Source organism: Balearica regulorum, chromosome 1 (genome assembly GCF_011004875.1).
Source record: "Balearica regulorum gibbericeps isolate bBalReg1 chromosome 1, bBalReg1.pri, whole genome shotgun sequence".
NCBI lineage: Eukaryota > Metazoa > Chordata > Aves > Gruiformes > Gruidae > Balearica > Balearica regulorum.
Window position 1 is genome coordinate 96,072,164 of NC_046184.1, and position 15,240 is coordinate 96,087,403.

Below are 15,240 nucleotides of genomic sequence, written 5' to 3' on the forward strand. Positions count from 1 at the left end.
ACATTATTTTGTACTGCACGATAAATTCCTTGTTAATTGCCAGTTTCAAAATGTTACCTTCCATGCCTACTTCATCCCAAGCCTGTGTGATCAGTATGTATCAAGGGAAGCACATGGAATTTGAGATGGGAATGGAAGAATAAGTTATTCCCCCTTTAGGAAACTGAGTCTGTGCTTGTTACCCTTGCTTCACCCACAGAGCTGAAGTAAGAAATAGGTGCTCAAAAGATGTTGGCCTTAGAAAAAATTTTTGCAGTGAGCAAAAATAATTGTGATAAGGAGGGGAGTTGTGATAAAGAGTTGCAAGAGTACATTAAATGAAGCAGGTCAAATAAGGAGTACTCCTAGAAAATCTGCTTGAAGCCAGCAGGGGTAAACTTGGTGTAAACATTAGACAGTTGTCCAGAGCTAATTAAATTACCCAAGAATGATACCCAGTGAGAAGGGGTTGAAGAATCTTACTCAGAAATACAAGAGTTGTCAAAAATATTTTGCTGGAGCTATTGATTGTTTTGACTTTCTAATTTTGTTGCAGTCATATCCCCTGTTGTGATTTAACCTGGCAGGCAACTGAAACAACCACACAGCTGTTCAGTCACTCCTCTGTTTGCCCCACAGTGGGATGGGGGAGAGAACTGCAAAAGAAAAAACAAGGGGTAAATCTTGTGTGTTGAGATACAGACAGTTTAATAGAACAGAAAAGGAAGACAATAATAATGATAAAAGAATATACAAAACAAGTGATGCAAAGCACAATTCTTTACCAACCAAAGCCAATATTCAGCTAGTTGTCGAGCCAAACTGCCTCCTGGCCCACCTCCCAGTTATATATGGAGCATGACATCATATGGTATGGAATATCCCTTTGGCCAGTTTGGGTCAGCTGTCCTGCCCTCCCAGCTTCTTGGGCACCCCCAGCCTTCTTGTTGGCAGGCCAGTATGAGAAGCTGGAAAGTCCTTGACTGCTTGGCAACAACTAAAATACGAGTGTGTTATCAACATTATTCTCATCCTAAATCCAAACCACAGCACTATACCAGCTTCTAGGAAGAAAATTAACTCTACCTCAGCTGAAACCAGGATATCCCCAAAGCCCCATTTTGATCAAGTAGAATCAGTTGTTTTCCTTCTTTTAATTACTTCACTGATGTTACTTGTGGGTGAGGTTTGTTGTTTCTGAGAGCGAACAAACACCGTAATCACATACTACCAAGTCACCATCTTTCCATAAACGAATTACTTGCATTCCTACGTGGCCTCCATTACCAAAAGATCTGTGCCCTGAGCTAATCACTCATTATGCTCAGTGCTGTTGAGCTCTGCTGACTGGTGTCTCTGAATTTCCCTGAATATTATCAAACACTGGCAGCATAAAAGCAATGAGAAAGTACAAGCAGCAAAAGATTTGTTCAGCAGCCAACATAGGTAAGATGTTGAGAGAGTAATGCTAACAGTCTTGTTCTGTGGTTGCTTATACTTAACGTCCTCAGGGAAGGAAGGCAAAGTGAGGACAATGGGGCAGACAATGTGCTTTTTAAGTTACATGAATAATCTTTCTTCAGATTTTTTGCCTCCTTTACTTTCATGAAAGTGAAATAGACACTCATTGCTGTAAGTGATTACAGGTTCATAATGCAGGGATTAGTAGTGCTGTTACACAAGGCAAAGCCAGAGTTAGAAAAGGAGACCTCTCATTCCCTTGTAGACTTCTATGCTGAGACTATAGAGGGAAATTTGGGAATGGAGAGCAATTCGGAGGATGGTAGTAGGGTGCAGGATCAATTCTGCAAGTCCATACTTTGAAGAAAATTCAAGGTGTTCTTACACAACAGGCCTGTATACTGACGTTGCTTGGTATTGGCTCTTTGACTGGTAATCATAGAATCACTAGGGTTGGAAAAGACCCTTGAGACCTTTGAGTCCAACCATTAACCTAGCACTGCCAAGTCCGCCACTACACCGTGTCCCTAAGTGCCACACCTACGCATTTCTTAAATACCTCCAGGGACAGTGACTTAACTGCTTCCCTGAAGCCTGTTCCAGCACTTGACGAGAACCCTTTTGATGAAGAAATTTTTCCCGATATCCAATCTAAACCTTCCCTGGTGCAACTTGAGACCTTTTCCTCTTGTCCTATCGCTTGTCACTTGGCAGAGGAGACCAACACCCTCCTGGCTGCAACCTCCTTTCAGGGAGTTCTAGAGAGCCACCAGGTCTCCCCTCAGCCTCCTCTTTTTTTCCAGGCCCTAAACAATCCCAGTTGTCTCAGCCGCTCCTCATAAGTGTGGCCTCACACCATGGTGCCCAGCACAGCGGGACCATCCCTTCCCCAGTCCTGCTGGCCACGCTACTTCTGATACGAGCCAGGCGCTCTTGGCCACCTGGGCATGCTGCCGGCTCATGGCCAGCCGGCCACCGACCAGCAGCCCCGGGTGTTGTCTTCCGCCGGGCAGCTTTCCAGCCACTCTTCCCCCAGCCCGGAGCCTTGCACGGGGTTGTGGTGACCCAAGCGCAGGACCCGGCGCTTGGCCTTGCTGAACCTCAGGCACTTGGTCCCGCCCCACGCAGCCAGCCTGTCCAGACCCCTCTCTAGAGCCTTCCTACCCTCAAGCCCATCAACACGCCCGCACAATCTGGTGTTGTCTGCAAACTTACTGAGGGTGCACTTGATCCCCTCATCCAGATCATTGATAAAGATATTAAACAAAACAATATATTCCAGAAGGCTTGAAAATTACTGTTAAAAATAAAAAAATCGGAAACATTGCTGAAGTACTACTTGTACTCTGACAGATATACCAGCTGAAGAAGGGGTTTAAGGTAGCCAACCTAATATCCCAAGGAAATGGTGGACAACAAATGAATGATTTAGACCTGCATGTTATCCCTACTCATTTCAGCATCTGAGCTGTAGAGTAGGAGAAGGCTGAGCACGTTCTAAAAAAATGCAAGTGTAATCAGAGATAAGGAAGAAGCAATAGTTAATAAAATGCTCTACTTGAAATCCTTTTCTTTTCCCTCTCCCAGCATCCAACATCCTCTGCAGCCACTCCCCTCTCTGTGAACACCAGATGTTTCATGTTTTTTACAAGCTGTATTTTGTGCTACCTTTTAGTTAACTAGCTAGGAAATACAGAAAAAAATAATCAAAACCTGTACTTATTAAAAAAAACAAAACCAAAACCAGAGCACTTTTGTCTTCTGTTTCTCTGAAAACAAGAAACAGCCTAAAGACTTTGAATACCTAGGTTTCTTAAAGACAATATGTTATTCCTATCTTCCTCTATCTCTCAGTGTGGAGGGCATTCCTAGGAGAGAGTGAGTTGTACGTCTGTAGTGTAGCTGCTGAAATAGCTGGTGCTACTGGCAGCTGGGTATGAGTTTGAGCAACTCTAATGTGTGCTGGGGTTTAAACCTTCCTTAGCTGTCTGATTATAATGAAACTAAAGAGAGAAAAAAGGAAAAAAAAATAAAAGAAAAATAAAAAGCTGTTAAGTTCATCTTAGCTCCTCTGCATAGATTCATACTAAGCACAGAGCAGGATGGCTTACAGTCAGTTGAAAGTGCAATGCATGAACGTGAATACCAGTATGTATACGGTTTTCAGCTTCCTTGTATGAGATGTGATGTCCTACATACCTTCTCAGCTTCTAGCGTTTGGGTTCAGGAACGAAACAGTTCTTGCACCATGATACGTGATAATGTGATGGGATCAAACAGACTGTACAGGAGTAATTTTTTCTGAGACACCAACCCAAAAACTAATGGTTTTATACAGCAGAAAGGGCCCTTCTCGGGGGGAGATTTTATTACTTGTGCAGTTTGCTGACACAACTGAACAGAACTGGGAAAGTGGTTTGGTGGGCAGTGGCAGTAATGAGGTCTGGTTCCAGGTGGCTTGGAGTCCCGTGGTAGGATTCTTTGTGTCACAGTTAATAAAGATTTGGCTGCAGACAGAAACTTTTCTCATGTTGGGACACTCAGCACTTTGCTATCCTCTGTAAATTCCCTGAGGCTTAGTAGGAATTGAGGTCACACTGTAACAAACTCAGTGCAGGCCATGGATGGCCTTTCATCTCTACCTAGCTACCTGTTTCCAGTAATTTTGCAGAAAATTTGACATCCAGAATGTTGGATGAGAGGTCTACTTCAAAGACCTTTACTCTCTGAAATTGGCTTAAAAGTTATTTAGTTGGATGAGAGAGGCAGATAAAAGCACATGCAGGCTCCCATGCAGAAACTGAGTTTGATCAAACTAGGCTAAAAGCAAACACTAGTCTTAGCTTTTTCTTGTCAATGGGTACTTAGAATTTTGTGATCTCTTGGATTATGAAACACAACTTTATAAAATAAATTGGAGTTGTTCTGTTTCGAAAAGTGATCCTACAAACAACTTTGTGAAATACCTGGGTTTTTATGCTCCAGTGATCACCAAAGCAACGTGATAATATTAAAGCCTTCCACATTTATAAAGATTATGCAGCCTGAACAGGTAAGTCCTGTAGGAAAACCTCAGAAAGTCAAGATTGCACTTGCACTGATAGAAGATCAAAAAATTAACTGTTCTTACTGTTGACCACGTTGTGCATGGCTTGATACAGTTGCATTCACAATCAAATAAAAATTAGACTAAATTTGAAATAGTCACACAGTACTTGTATTTTCCTTCCTTTTAAATTCTTTCCTTGATTTAATGGATAGGAATGTTTTTTCTCCCCCCCCCCCCTTAAAATACTCTCTGATGTTTTACAAATTGCAGGTAGTTTGCACACCACAGGCTGTGATGCTCTGGTTTAGAGGTCAGTCTGTTAACCCTAGGCTGTGTTCATTCTTTAGCATTGACAGGAATAATGGCAAAAGTTCAGTCTGTCAAAGATGGCTTCTCATACTTAGTGGAACTAGATCTGTGCTATAAGAGGGTTGCCTGATTTATTAAGAGTATAATTGAAAAACAGAAGAAAAGAGGACAATGTGGTTAACACTTCTACCATGCTGGTGTTAAGATCATTCTTAATAGGCTTATAAATACAAACATTAAATAAACCATCATTTCTAAAGCATTGCTTTTTGGCAATTAAAAAAGAAAGCAATATGTAGTAATCTTAAATGAGCTGATATTCCAAATCGCTCCTATAAAGATATTGCACTAAGAAAGCTATTTTCAAGTGTCATCATATGCATAGACATTCTCAGATTAAAATCTAAGCAAGTTTTAAGAAATAGAAGTTGACTGTATTTTTTGCTCAAGACTATTTCAAGTTTCATCTTTACATTTAAAAAAAACCCCAACACAACAAAACAAACAAACACACAAAAACCCCAAACCAACAACAAACAAACAAAAACCAACCCTAGTCTTACCCTTCTGGTTTGTTTGGGGTTTTTTGTTTTTTTGTTTTTTTTTTTTTTAATTTTAGCTATTATCAGCAATCAAAAATTAGAAACAAATCTCACTTTCAGGTTAAATCCAGCACAGAGCAGAAAATATGTGTGAATTATTTTGGATATCTTCTGATAAATGACTAACCAAAAGAGATTTTGGGTGCCTTAGGCAGTCAGGTACAATCCTGATGACCTATTCTGAGAAGATTTGTAGAAGAGAAGAAAGTTTACCTAATCTTTGTTCAGTGCAGCTCATTCATGGGCTCCTGTGGCAGTTTGGATTGAACCTTGGATGCTTTGGCTATTAACCCTGCAAAAAATAAATAGGATTTTAAGAATATACAAACTACAAAGTAGACAGTTATCTCAAGTCCATTTTAAGAGCCACAAAGCTGTACCTGTCCTTGGGTGCAGATCTAAGGGGAAAGGACATATTTGTGAACTGGGATCCAGTCAAAGCAGCTGAGATAAGGCTCATTTTGCAGTCAAACAAAATCCTTATACCTTTTTGCACCTGTCTCTTTCACTGTGCTCTACGCTAGTTGTGCTTGCAAAATCTTATCTAAAAAGTATGTCCCCTTTCAGGGAATAGGGTATTAGGTATCAGTGGGGATTAATTAATGCTCCCTGCTAATCTAACTGTTCCTGTTAATATGGAGTAAGGTACGAGGCTTTCTTAAAGGACAGTTGTTGTCCCTTCATGTCAGCAAACTGTCTTAGTTTCATTCTGGGGTTGACAAACCCCAAACAGCTTGACAGACGGTTTTCCAGAGCTTCCCCTGATCGTATTTGTTAATTTTGCTGCCACAGATTCAGACATTATAAAGAAAAGCAGGACTTCTGCTGGAAATATTCATGCCACATAAGGGGAAAGCTTCTATAATGTGAGGTAAAATAAAGCACTTGGAAACCAAGCTCCAGTTCAGGTGACTCTGTTACTGAATGCCTGGGAGGTATTTAACTTGGGTTAAATTGCCACCAGAGATGAGTGGGCTTGTGCAGGTAACGAGTCTCACTGGAACTGGTGAATCTCTCCACCAGCTTGGAGGATTACAGGCAGCAGCAGCCAGCACCCTGTTCGAGTGGTGGATTTATTACTTCCAGTGCCAGTCTTGCTCTGTGGGACTTTTCATAAATACAAGTCACAGCCTTGCCCCTGTATCTGCCCTGCTTTCCCACACCTCTTTAGTTTCATTTGTGTGCTCCATAGGTGTCTCCTGTAAAGGGGAATAAGAATTGGAGTAGGATTATTGTGAGCCACAGAAGCACAAGCTGAGAGTCCTCCGTTAATCCCTTTCCATATTTGTGTGCCAGTATCTTGCTGACCATGATTATCTACATGCAACCCTCCATTTCTCTAGAGAGTATAAATATACTCGTGTATTTGTTGCTCAGGTACAGCTGTCCATAGGTAAAGTATCTTGTTCTGAAGAAAGTTTTTTGTCTGCTGTCAGATCAAATGATGTTCATGGCTGTGATCAGGAAACCCTCTGGGAGACAAATGAAATTTTTTTCCAAGTACAAGAGGACTGTATTGAAGTCAAGAGTGTCAAGTGCTTCCACACAGTGATATCCAACATAGCACAGGCTTCTTAAACTATAAAGAGAATAACTCTGTAGAAAGAGCTGGAGGATGTTGGGTTTCTAATAGTCATCACTGTGCATTGTAATTGGAGATGTGGAAATCCACCAGTCTGGGCTTTCTTCCTTCCACTCCCAACACCACATTCTTGCTTTGAGGTAATGGGTTTTTTTGAATCCTTGGACAGAGACCAGATATCACATTCACATAAATTCACTTGGATTTATGAAACAGTATTTTACAAAATTTCACTTGCAGAGTCCAGTTCTCTCTTCTGATAAGCCAGTGGCTATTTGGGAGAAGGATGGCTATGGTGTGTGCTCTGATAGTTAAGCTGAAGATACAGGACTTATGTATGATGTTTGTTTGGTGGAGTTGTGGGTAATATAACTAGGAGTCAAATGTTTCAGTGTAGTTTAATGCTATGGAAATTAATTCAATATTCATCATTATCCACAGAGCGTCTCCAGAGGTTTTTACAGTAATGTCACAGCGAATCTATTCAGCTCTTAAGAAAAGAGAGACCATGCTCACAGCTGAGCTAATTTATATTAATACCTAGCATAACAGAAGTTATTTCACAAGATCTTTAGGCATTACGTCTACAATTAGTTAAAGAGTACATTCTTTATCACCTTATCTCATTTACTCAGGGTTGGTTCTCATCTATTTGCAAATTTTGCAGGCTTACAAAGCTTAAAGGTCTATTTTCAAAATAGCACATCTTGCTAAACTATGCCCCTACAAAAGATTAATTATTTTAAGATTTTTACCGTACAAAACAAGAAAACTTCAATACTGATAGGTTTGGGGGTTTTGCTGCTTAAATTTACATACGTAAATTTCCCTAGGTAACAAAAAACTATTCAAGTTGTAAATTCTCAGTGCTAATGCTAACAATAGATACATTCACTACAGTGTGATTACAGTGGATAGGCTTAACATCTAGAAAAACCACTTGGGTCTATTATGCGGTTTCATAAATACAAATTACTTGTGATAGAATTCATCAACGAATTGTACAGTAGAAATAGCTTCAGTATCAGCATCAGGACTGCATTGCATTCCTTGCCCTTGTACATTCCAAATGCCACCATGCTGCAACTCAGAACCTCTAAGTACTTGTTTCCTTAAATATCAGAGAACATTAAAATATGTAAGAACAGAAGAATAGTTGTCCAGTGTCGAACTGAATAGCCATTTAGTTTAACACCTTGTCTTCAAACAAGACAATGTAAAATGATCTTTCTGATGCCTGTTTTGAAAATGAGAAGTGATCCAAATGAATCACACTTAACTCTAGTTGCAATAGTGATATCCCATAAAGTGGGAAACCTGCAACCCCGATCAACATTTTCCTTAAACATGACAGTAAGATACCTCAAGCTCTGAGGACTGAGATGACAAATTGTGTGAAGAGAACTACAAAGTAAGGCTTGTCAGATACAGGTCATAAGCTGGAGGAATACTGCTACAATAATAGGTTTGTTTCACTAATATTCTTATCAACAGAAGGGTATGGAAGGGGATCAGAGAGTCAAGTGGGCTTGTTTCTTATATGAAAGATACTTTCTAGAAGAATGCTTGCAACTCCTTAACATGCACCCAGATTTCTAATCGAGCAAGAAGACAGCAAGAGTGTAGCTGCCAGTAACGCAGGGTGCGTTGTGGCTGCAGATCCCCGAGTATGTATTTGTGCAGTTAGCCAGGGCTGTGCCCCTGTGACCCCGCTCTAACTAGTGCCCTACCTCGTCATTTGACGTTGACCACAGGGTGTCTGCGTGAATTCTAGTTGTACCTAATGCCACAATCCCGCAGTGTGAAAGGAGTTTAGGAGCTATACATTGTTTGTCTTTAAGGTGTCTTTGCACAACTGTAACAGTGAAAAAATATGTTCAGCTGCATTTATTGAAACTGCTCAAATGTTAAAGAAACATGGGAAAGCAGATTCCCAACATCTTTAAACATCAAATTTTGGAACAGTTCATTCAAATACCTATGAAATGAGATGCTGGAGTTCATTTCACCCTCCAGGAAATGGCACAGCAGAGTAGTCTGTAGGAAGCGGGCCACACAGTTATAAGTACTATGCCAGGAGAATTATATAGAAAATGAACACTGTAATAATAAATACTGGGGAATTTTTATTTTTTTTTTTTGAGGAAGCAACAATCTCTATTTTTTGTAATAAAATTAGTTACTGACCTCTGACTAGATGCTTTACAAGTTATAGTAACACTTTACAAATTATAGTAACAACAAATAGTTTCCTATTTGAATTGTGTGGCTATCAATTTTATTTAGTCATGTTAGAAAGAATATCTGGTGAAGATACATTTACAGACAGATAATGATGTTAGTATCAAACCTTATCGGAAGTGATTGCATTCCAGCAATTAAATTAGATTTCCCTGAAGCAGGATAATTGAACTACTATGCAGTGTTTTGCCAAGATTTATCCTCTTCTGTAAATATACTCGTGTCAGCTCTTTAGCCTTTCAGATGATTCTGAAAGATATAGGAATCTCCACAGATATAAGTTTGTCTGTATTTGTAGCTTAACCCAGATAGATATGGTGGTGATACCTAGAAATTCCTTATAATAATGCTGCTGTTACACGCATTTGGATTGTTCGACTATTTGTGTGCGTGTTTTGTTTGATTTAAAAAAAAACAAACCAACAACAACAAAACAACAAACTTGGATTGTTGTAGGCACTGAGGCACTCTTCAGAAGTGTTTGAGTCTCTTTTTGTGTAGAGAGCCGGGATACTGAGTTCAGCGTTATGACTTCCAGGTACTAAAGTCCCATTGTGGATAGAGTCTTTGGTTTTCCAGCTGCCTCCTCTGTACAGTTTTTGTATCTGTCAATAAGAATAATATCACTTCTTTATTCTAGACTTCCCTGCCAAGTGAAGGGGAAAACTGATACCAGTAAGGATAAAAATATTGTCAGATTTTTAAATGTCTCAATGAGGACTTGAAAAAGAAGAATCTTTGTAGAAACCAAGGCTGCTTATCCCCAGGGAGTTTGAGCATTCTCAGACTCCATGTGCATTTGTTGCATATCCATATGTTGTATCACATGTAGCTCACAAGCTGTTCAAGCATACCTCCTGTGCTGGAGTTAACAGCAGTGCTCTGCTGACACAGGGGTGATGGGGGTGTTTGACCTGCTCTGTGTATTAGGAAGTGAGCCAGGGGGGCGGCTGAGGCTGGAGGTGCAGTGGCATGTTGAGCCCAACTCCATCCTGCAATGGAGACAGGACACTTCTAGGACACCATTGTCTTCTCATTGTGACCCTTTCGCTCCTCAATTACCACCATCTTCAGCTTATTTTGATATGTGCTGAGTGTCTGGTATTTCTCAGCCAAATGAATATTTTGGTTCGCCATTTGTGGGATCAGGAAACTGGGGTACCCGAGCTGTATATTTTAATACCTAGTCTTCTGATGCAGCTCATCTCAGACAATAACTTGTGCTTCAGTTTTATACTCCAAAATATTAAACAAAATGTACTACATCTAGAAATCAGATTTTTTTTTTTATTTGAGGTTTCTAAAGAAGAATTTATATATTTCTATATTATATATAGAAGTATATATTATTATATAGAATATAAAATATATATTATATACTTCTATATTATATATAGAAGTAAAAAAAAAAAAAAAAAAAGAAAAAAAATTCTTGGTAGCATTGCCCTTTGCAGGGATACTGTGCCCTAATAATTTCTTCTGGTCAGTGACTGCAAGCATGTCATGGCTGGGACAGCCTCTGTTGCATGATACATGCAGTCATCAAGCAAGCAGTCACCTAAGAGTACCCTTGCAGTTTTTAGTTTGACCCCAGACACAAGCAGAGTCTCCGAGTGCAACAGAAAAAGTATATTGAATTCACTTCACTAAGTTAACCTTAAGAAGAATATTAGAAGAGTTAAGAGTGAAATAGTGCATGCCAAGGTGAACAGTTCAGAGAACAATCCCTACTTGAGAAACAGTTTCTAAATAGCAAGCAGAGAACGAAGCACATAAATTACCTATGTGCCAAACTACCTGAAAATAATTTGGATACTCACTGAAGCAAACTATTGTATCCAATGGTTCACTGCTAGGGCAGATCCATCTGCTTTCATTTCACTTTATTTCTATCCCCTGTAAGAAAATCAACATACTTCTGCTACCCTAGTCTACAGTCCATAAAATCAGAACTATCAAAATCCCTTCTGTCTTGAACAGAGGTCTGAACACTTACTGTTTTTATTAGGAAGTGCTTTATTTTTCTGCAATTACTTCATCTGAAGGAAGGTAGGAACGAGTAGTTCAGATTTAGGTTACAAAATCAGAATCATTGACTTAACCTTTTGGTTTCAGTTTGCTATCAGATGCCAAACTTCAAATCTGGCATAGAGTATATATTTAGCATAACTGTAAGAGTTTATAGGATGTCTGTTGTTAGAGCTGAAACACTGTGAGACAGTTGTGAGATTTTTAACCTTACCTGGGGCCTCAGTCTAAACACAGATTTGAAAACTGCTGTTTCTGTATAGCAAATATATATCTGACTTTTGAAGCGGTGATATGCAGACACCTAACAGAAATGGGAAATGTTGCAGATTTGGATGTGGGGACAAGAGTATCAGCAGGTGAGAAAAACAAAAAAAGGACCAAACAGGCCAGGATGTGTAGAGAAAAATCACTGGTTCATTAGACTTTTTTCTTAGATTCTGTTCCAGTATTGATCCAATCTATTACATATGGTAAGATCAGCATGTTGTTTACTCTTGGTAAATGCTGATCACATTGGCCTCTTTGCCAGAACAAGGTGCTATATAATGGCTTTATGGGCATAATTCTGGGAATAGCACTAAACTGGATTAACAAGAAGCTTCTTTAAAATTTTACAATAAACCAGAGTTCATTTAAAAAAATCGCACCAGAATAAATAAAATCCCTGAGCTCTCACTGCAAGGTTCATGTCCTTGTTCTTCTTGATTCAGAACAGGAATTTATGGTTGGATCTCTCATATACTAGCTGAGAATTTCAAGTGCTGGAGTTGGTGCGTTTTCTTTCTATTACTGTGCATTCCATGTATTCTTGTAAAGTTTGTAATCAGCTGTCCTTGACATACTCTGTGAGCCATGAAGATATTTTAAAATAACCTAAGTAATAGAAGATTGTTTAAAAAACATCTCTGTTTTAAACAAATGAGAGAGTTTTACACAGAAGTAAAAACACCTCATTAGCTAAATCCTGTTCCTCTGGAAGACAATAGGAGTTGTACCTCTGCTTTCAGCATGAACAGGGAGAAAATGTCTTACATTGAGTTTCTTAGACAGATATGTAGATAGGTGCTGTGCGTTGGCAGATCGTTAAAGCCAGCCTTCACAATTTATCAAAGGCAATTTTATTTACGGGATTTCGGCTTCAACAGCTGCAATAGGCACAGCACATGAATCTGAAAATCCCTATCTGCATTGTTTGATGCCTAGATGCCTTTGAAAATCTAGCCGCAGAAGCCAAAGTAGAAAAAAATCCTGACTACAAGCAGAACAAACCCCTATTTTGATGTGACAGTGTGACAGTGGTAAATTTCAATATTTTGGTATTTCCTTGATTAGGATTGAGGCACAAACACTTGAAATCCAGACTAAGTCCAGGAACCTTTTTTGTTTTTCTTTCAACTTCATGAAACTTCTGGTTTTATTCAATAGTGAATTGTAATATCCTGCACTTGAAAGTATCATTTTTCTGGAGTAAATATTGTCAAGCTAAGGTCTATGTAATTATATTAGGGTTGGAAATTCCAGATTTGGAAGAAAGGGGGTAGTACTTACTGGGCAGGTAGCTTTTTATACAGTTGACGACTGTCTGAGTGACTGAGATGCTAATAATGTTACAGGGGATCTCTGCTGAGATGGATTATTGAGCATCACATAGCTAAGATGACTGGAATCTCATCGTAAATGTAATTTGTCTCGCAGCTACTGCCACGCTGTATGTGGTAGTGGGGTAGAGAACATTATGCTTGCTTCTAATTCAGTGAGAGTCACAATAGATAAATTGGAGGTCAAAAAGGCCTTCTGGGAGAGCTCTTGCTGAAAGGGTTATATAAATGTAAAGTATTATTATTATTATTATTTATGACCAGATTGAGTCAAATGTCATGTTGGATGCATTTCATCAATCTGAGATTAGACTTGGGCCTGTAGCTCAGCAACAGCTCGGTGACACAAACTGATAGGGGGATGTTTTACCAGGCTAAACAGAAACTCAAATAAAATAGCAAGCACTTCTTTACAACAGCCCTCCCATCCGGTGGTATTTCTGAGGTCTGGCATTTGGAAGAGCAGATGGGGTGGCACAGAGCTTTTCCACCAGGGCAGGAAATGACATGCAGTCTCCAGCCCATTGCAGAAGTGTTCAATTTAGATCATGTAAAGATTTTTGCTGCATGATAGAACTGTGGAAACAGATATCAGTATTTTATTAAATCCATGAATTACAGCTGTATAGAAATGTTAGGAACACTGACAAACTCATTGCCAACATGTGTAGCATATTCTGTCCTTGGGGAAACCTTTATTTCAGTGAGCTCTTATCTCCCAGGAAAAGGGAAATGTCCACTCACCCCCACTCCTTCTCCCTGCTTACTATGAGTGTGTGCGTGTGTGTATAAAAATCATAGGAAAAAGAAATATGAAATTAAGCTTTCTCCCTTAAGTCTCCCACTAAGACTAGGGACAGATACCGCTAGCCCACAGAAATATATATTTAAAAATACTTATTTTCTGAGTTCAGAACAGCTACCTTTCCCCTTTTGCATTTTCTCTTCATTGGCTTTAATTAAGTTTACCCTAAGAAGCTTTTGAGACCAGATAACCTTGTTACATGAAAGAAAAAGATTACACACTATGGGGTGGTTCCTGCTAGCCTGGCCATCATTTGTAAATCCAGGATTTAATATCCTTCAAGCTTTTCTGTTTGCAGACTCATTTTATTTAAACTGCATTTATATAAACTGCTCAGCAGATTAGAGAAGCACAGCCCTATAGCCTTAATTTCAGTGTCACTTTCCAGCTGTTTTGGTCAGGCTTCATGCCTGGATTTAATGTATTTGTGCACTAAAATGAAAATACATCTCAATGATAAATCCTCTCCAAAGCAGCGAGAAATAGCAGTAAATAACATCTGTTGAAATCAAATGAAAATAAAAACAAAAGCCCACAGGAAAACCAGATACAGTAGGGAGCTTGAAAGCAAACTGAATACAGAGTTCAGGCTTAAAGAGTGATCCAAATCCTTAAAATTATCCATAGAGAGGGGATAGGGAATTTGTGACCTACCACTTGTACAGATTTGTCAGTTCTAGATGTACAGGGGATCAGTTATTAAAAGACATGTTGCAACTTTGGGACTGATCCAAGGCTCCTTGAATTAATCTGAGGGATCTGTAAGTTCATTACAGATGTTCATTACAGATATTCATGACAGTCACTGATTATCCCAGAAATAAATTCATGCAATGGTACACTCTTGAAATTGAAACAACAGGGAAAGGCAAAGAGATCTCCCTTTCAGCCATCTATTAAAAGAATAAATCCAGGTATGCCAGCTGTTCCATTTTGGTCATCTTTACATGCCCAGAGCTAAGCACCTAAATATCTGCTCTCTCTCTTTTTTTCTTTTTCTTTTTCTTTATTTTATTTCCCCAAAGGCTCTGATACCCTTCTGCCCAAGACTAAAGACAAGCGCAATATGAAATCAGCTATAAAATCAGATGTAAATCTTTTTATGCAGCTAGCCATTGTCATCTGCCTTTGAAAATCTTGGTTAAGTTCACTGTGTTAAAGCCGTAAGCTCTGTATACTCTTGAATCTATGTTCCTCCTCACCTAGTGCTTCCAGTTTTTCAGGGCTAAATGGTAGACAGTCCGACCGCGTCAGTCCCAGAGTCCTCAGTGTGGTGGAGTGTAGCGTACTTGTGGTGTTACAAAGAATGGCAAGGAAGAACTTGGCCCTGCATCCTCCCAAGACACATTTCGATTTCTCTCGTATACATCAAACAATGTAGATGACAGCCAGAGGAATACCATGACTTCCATAAGTATCCACTGGCATTTAAATAGAATTTTACTCTGGCTTTACCTTCAAGTTATGAATATACAATATATTACATTTTACCCAGGCAAAAGAGAGAAACACTTTAAGCTTGCCCTTTCCTGGTGTACCATAGACATCTAACAATATTTCCACAGCTAAGATATCATAAAAGT

At 39.3% G+C, this 15,240-nt stretch overlaps 1 long non-coding RNA gene across 2 annotated transcripts in view; it reads left to right on the plus strand.

The window, feature by feature from the left end:
* Window positions 1-15,240, plus strand: part of LOC142603952 (uncharacterized) — a 271,809-nt gene that overhangs the window by 184,714 nt on the left and 71,855 nt on the right. The gene's annotated exons all lie outside the window — the stretch shown is intronic.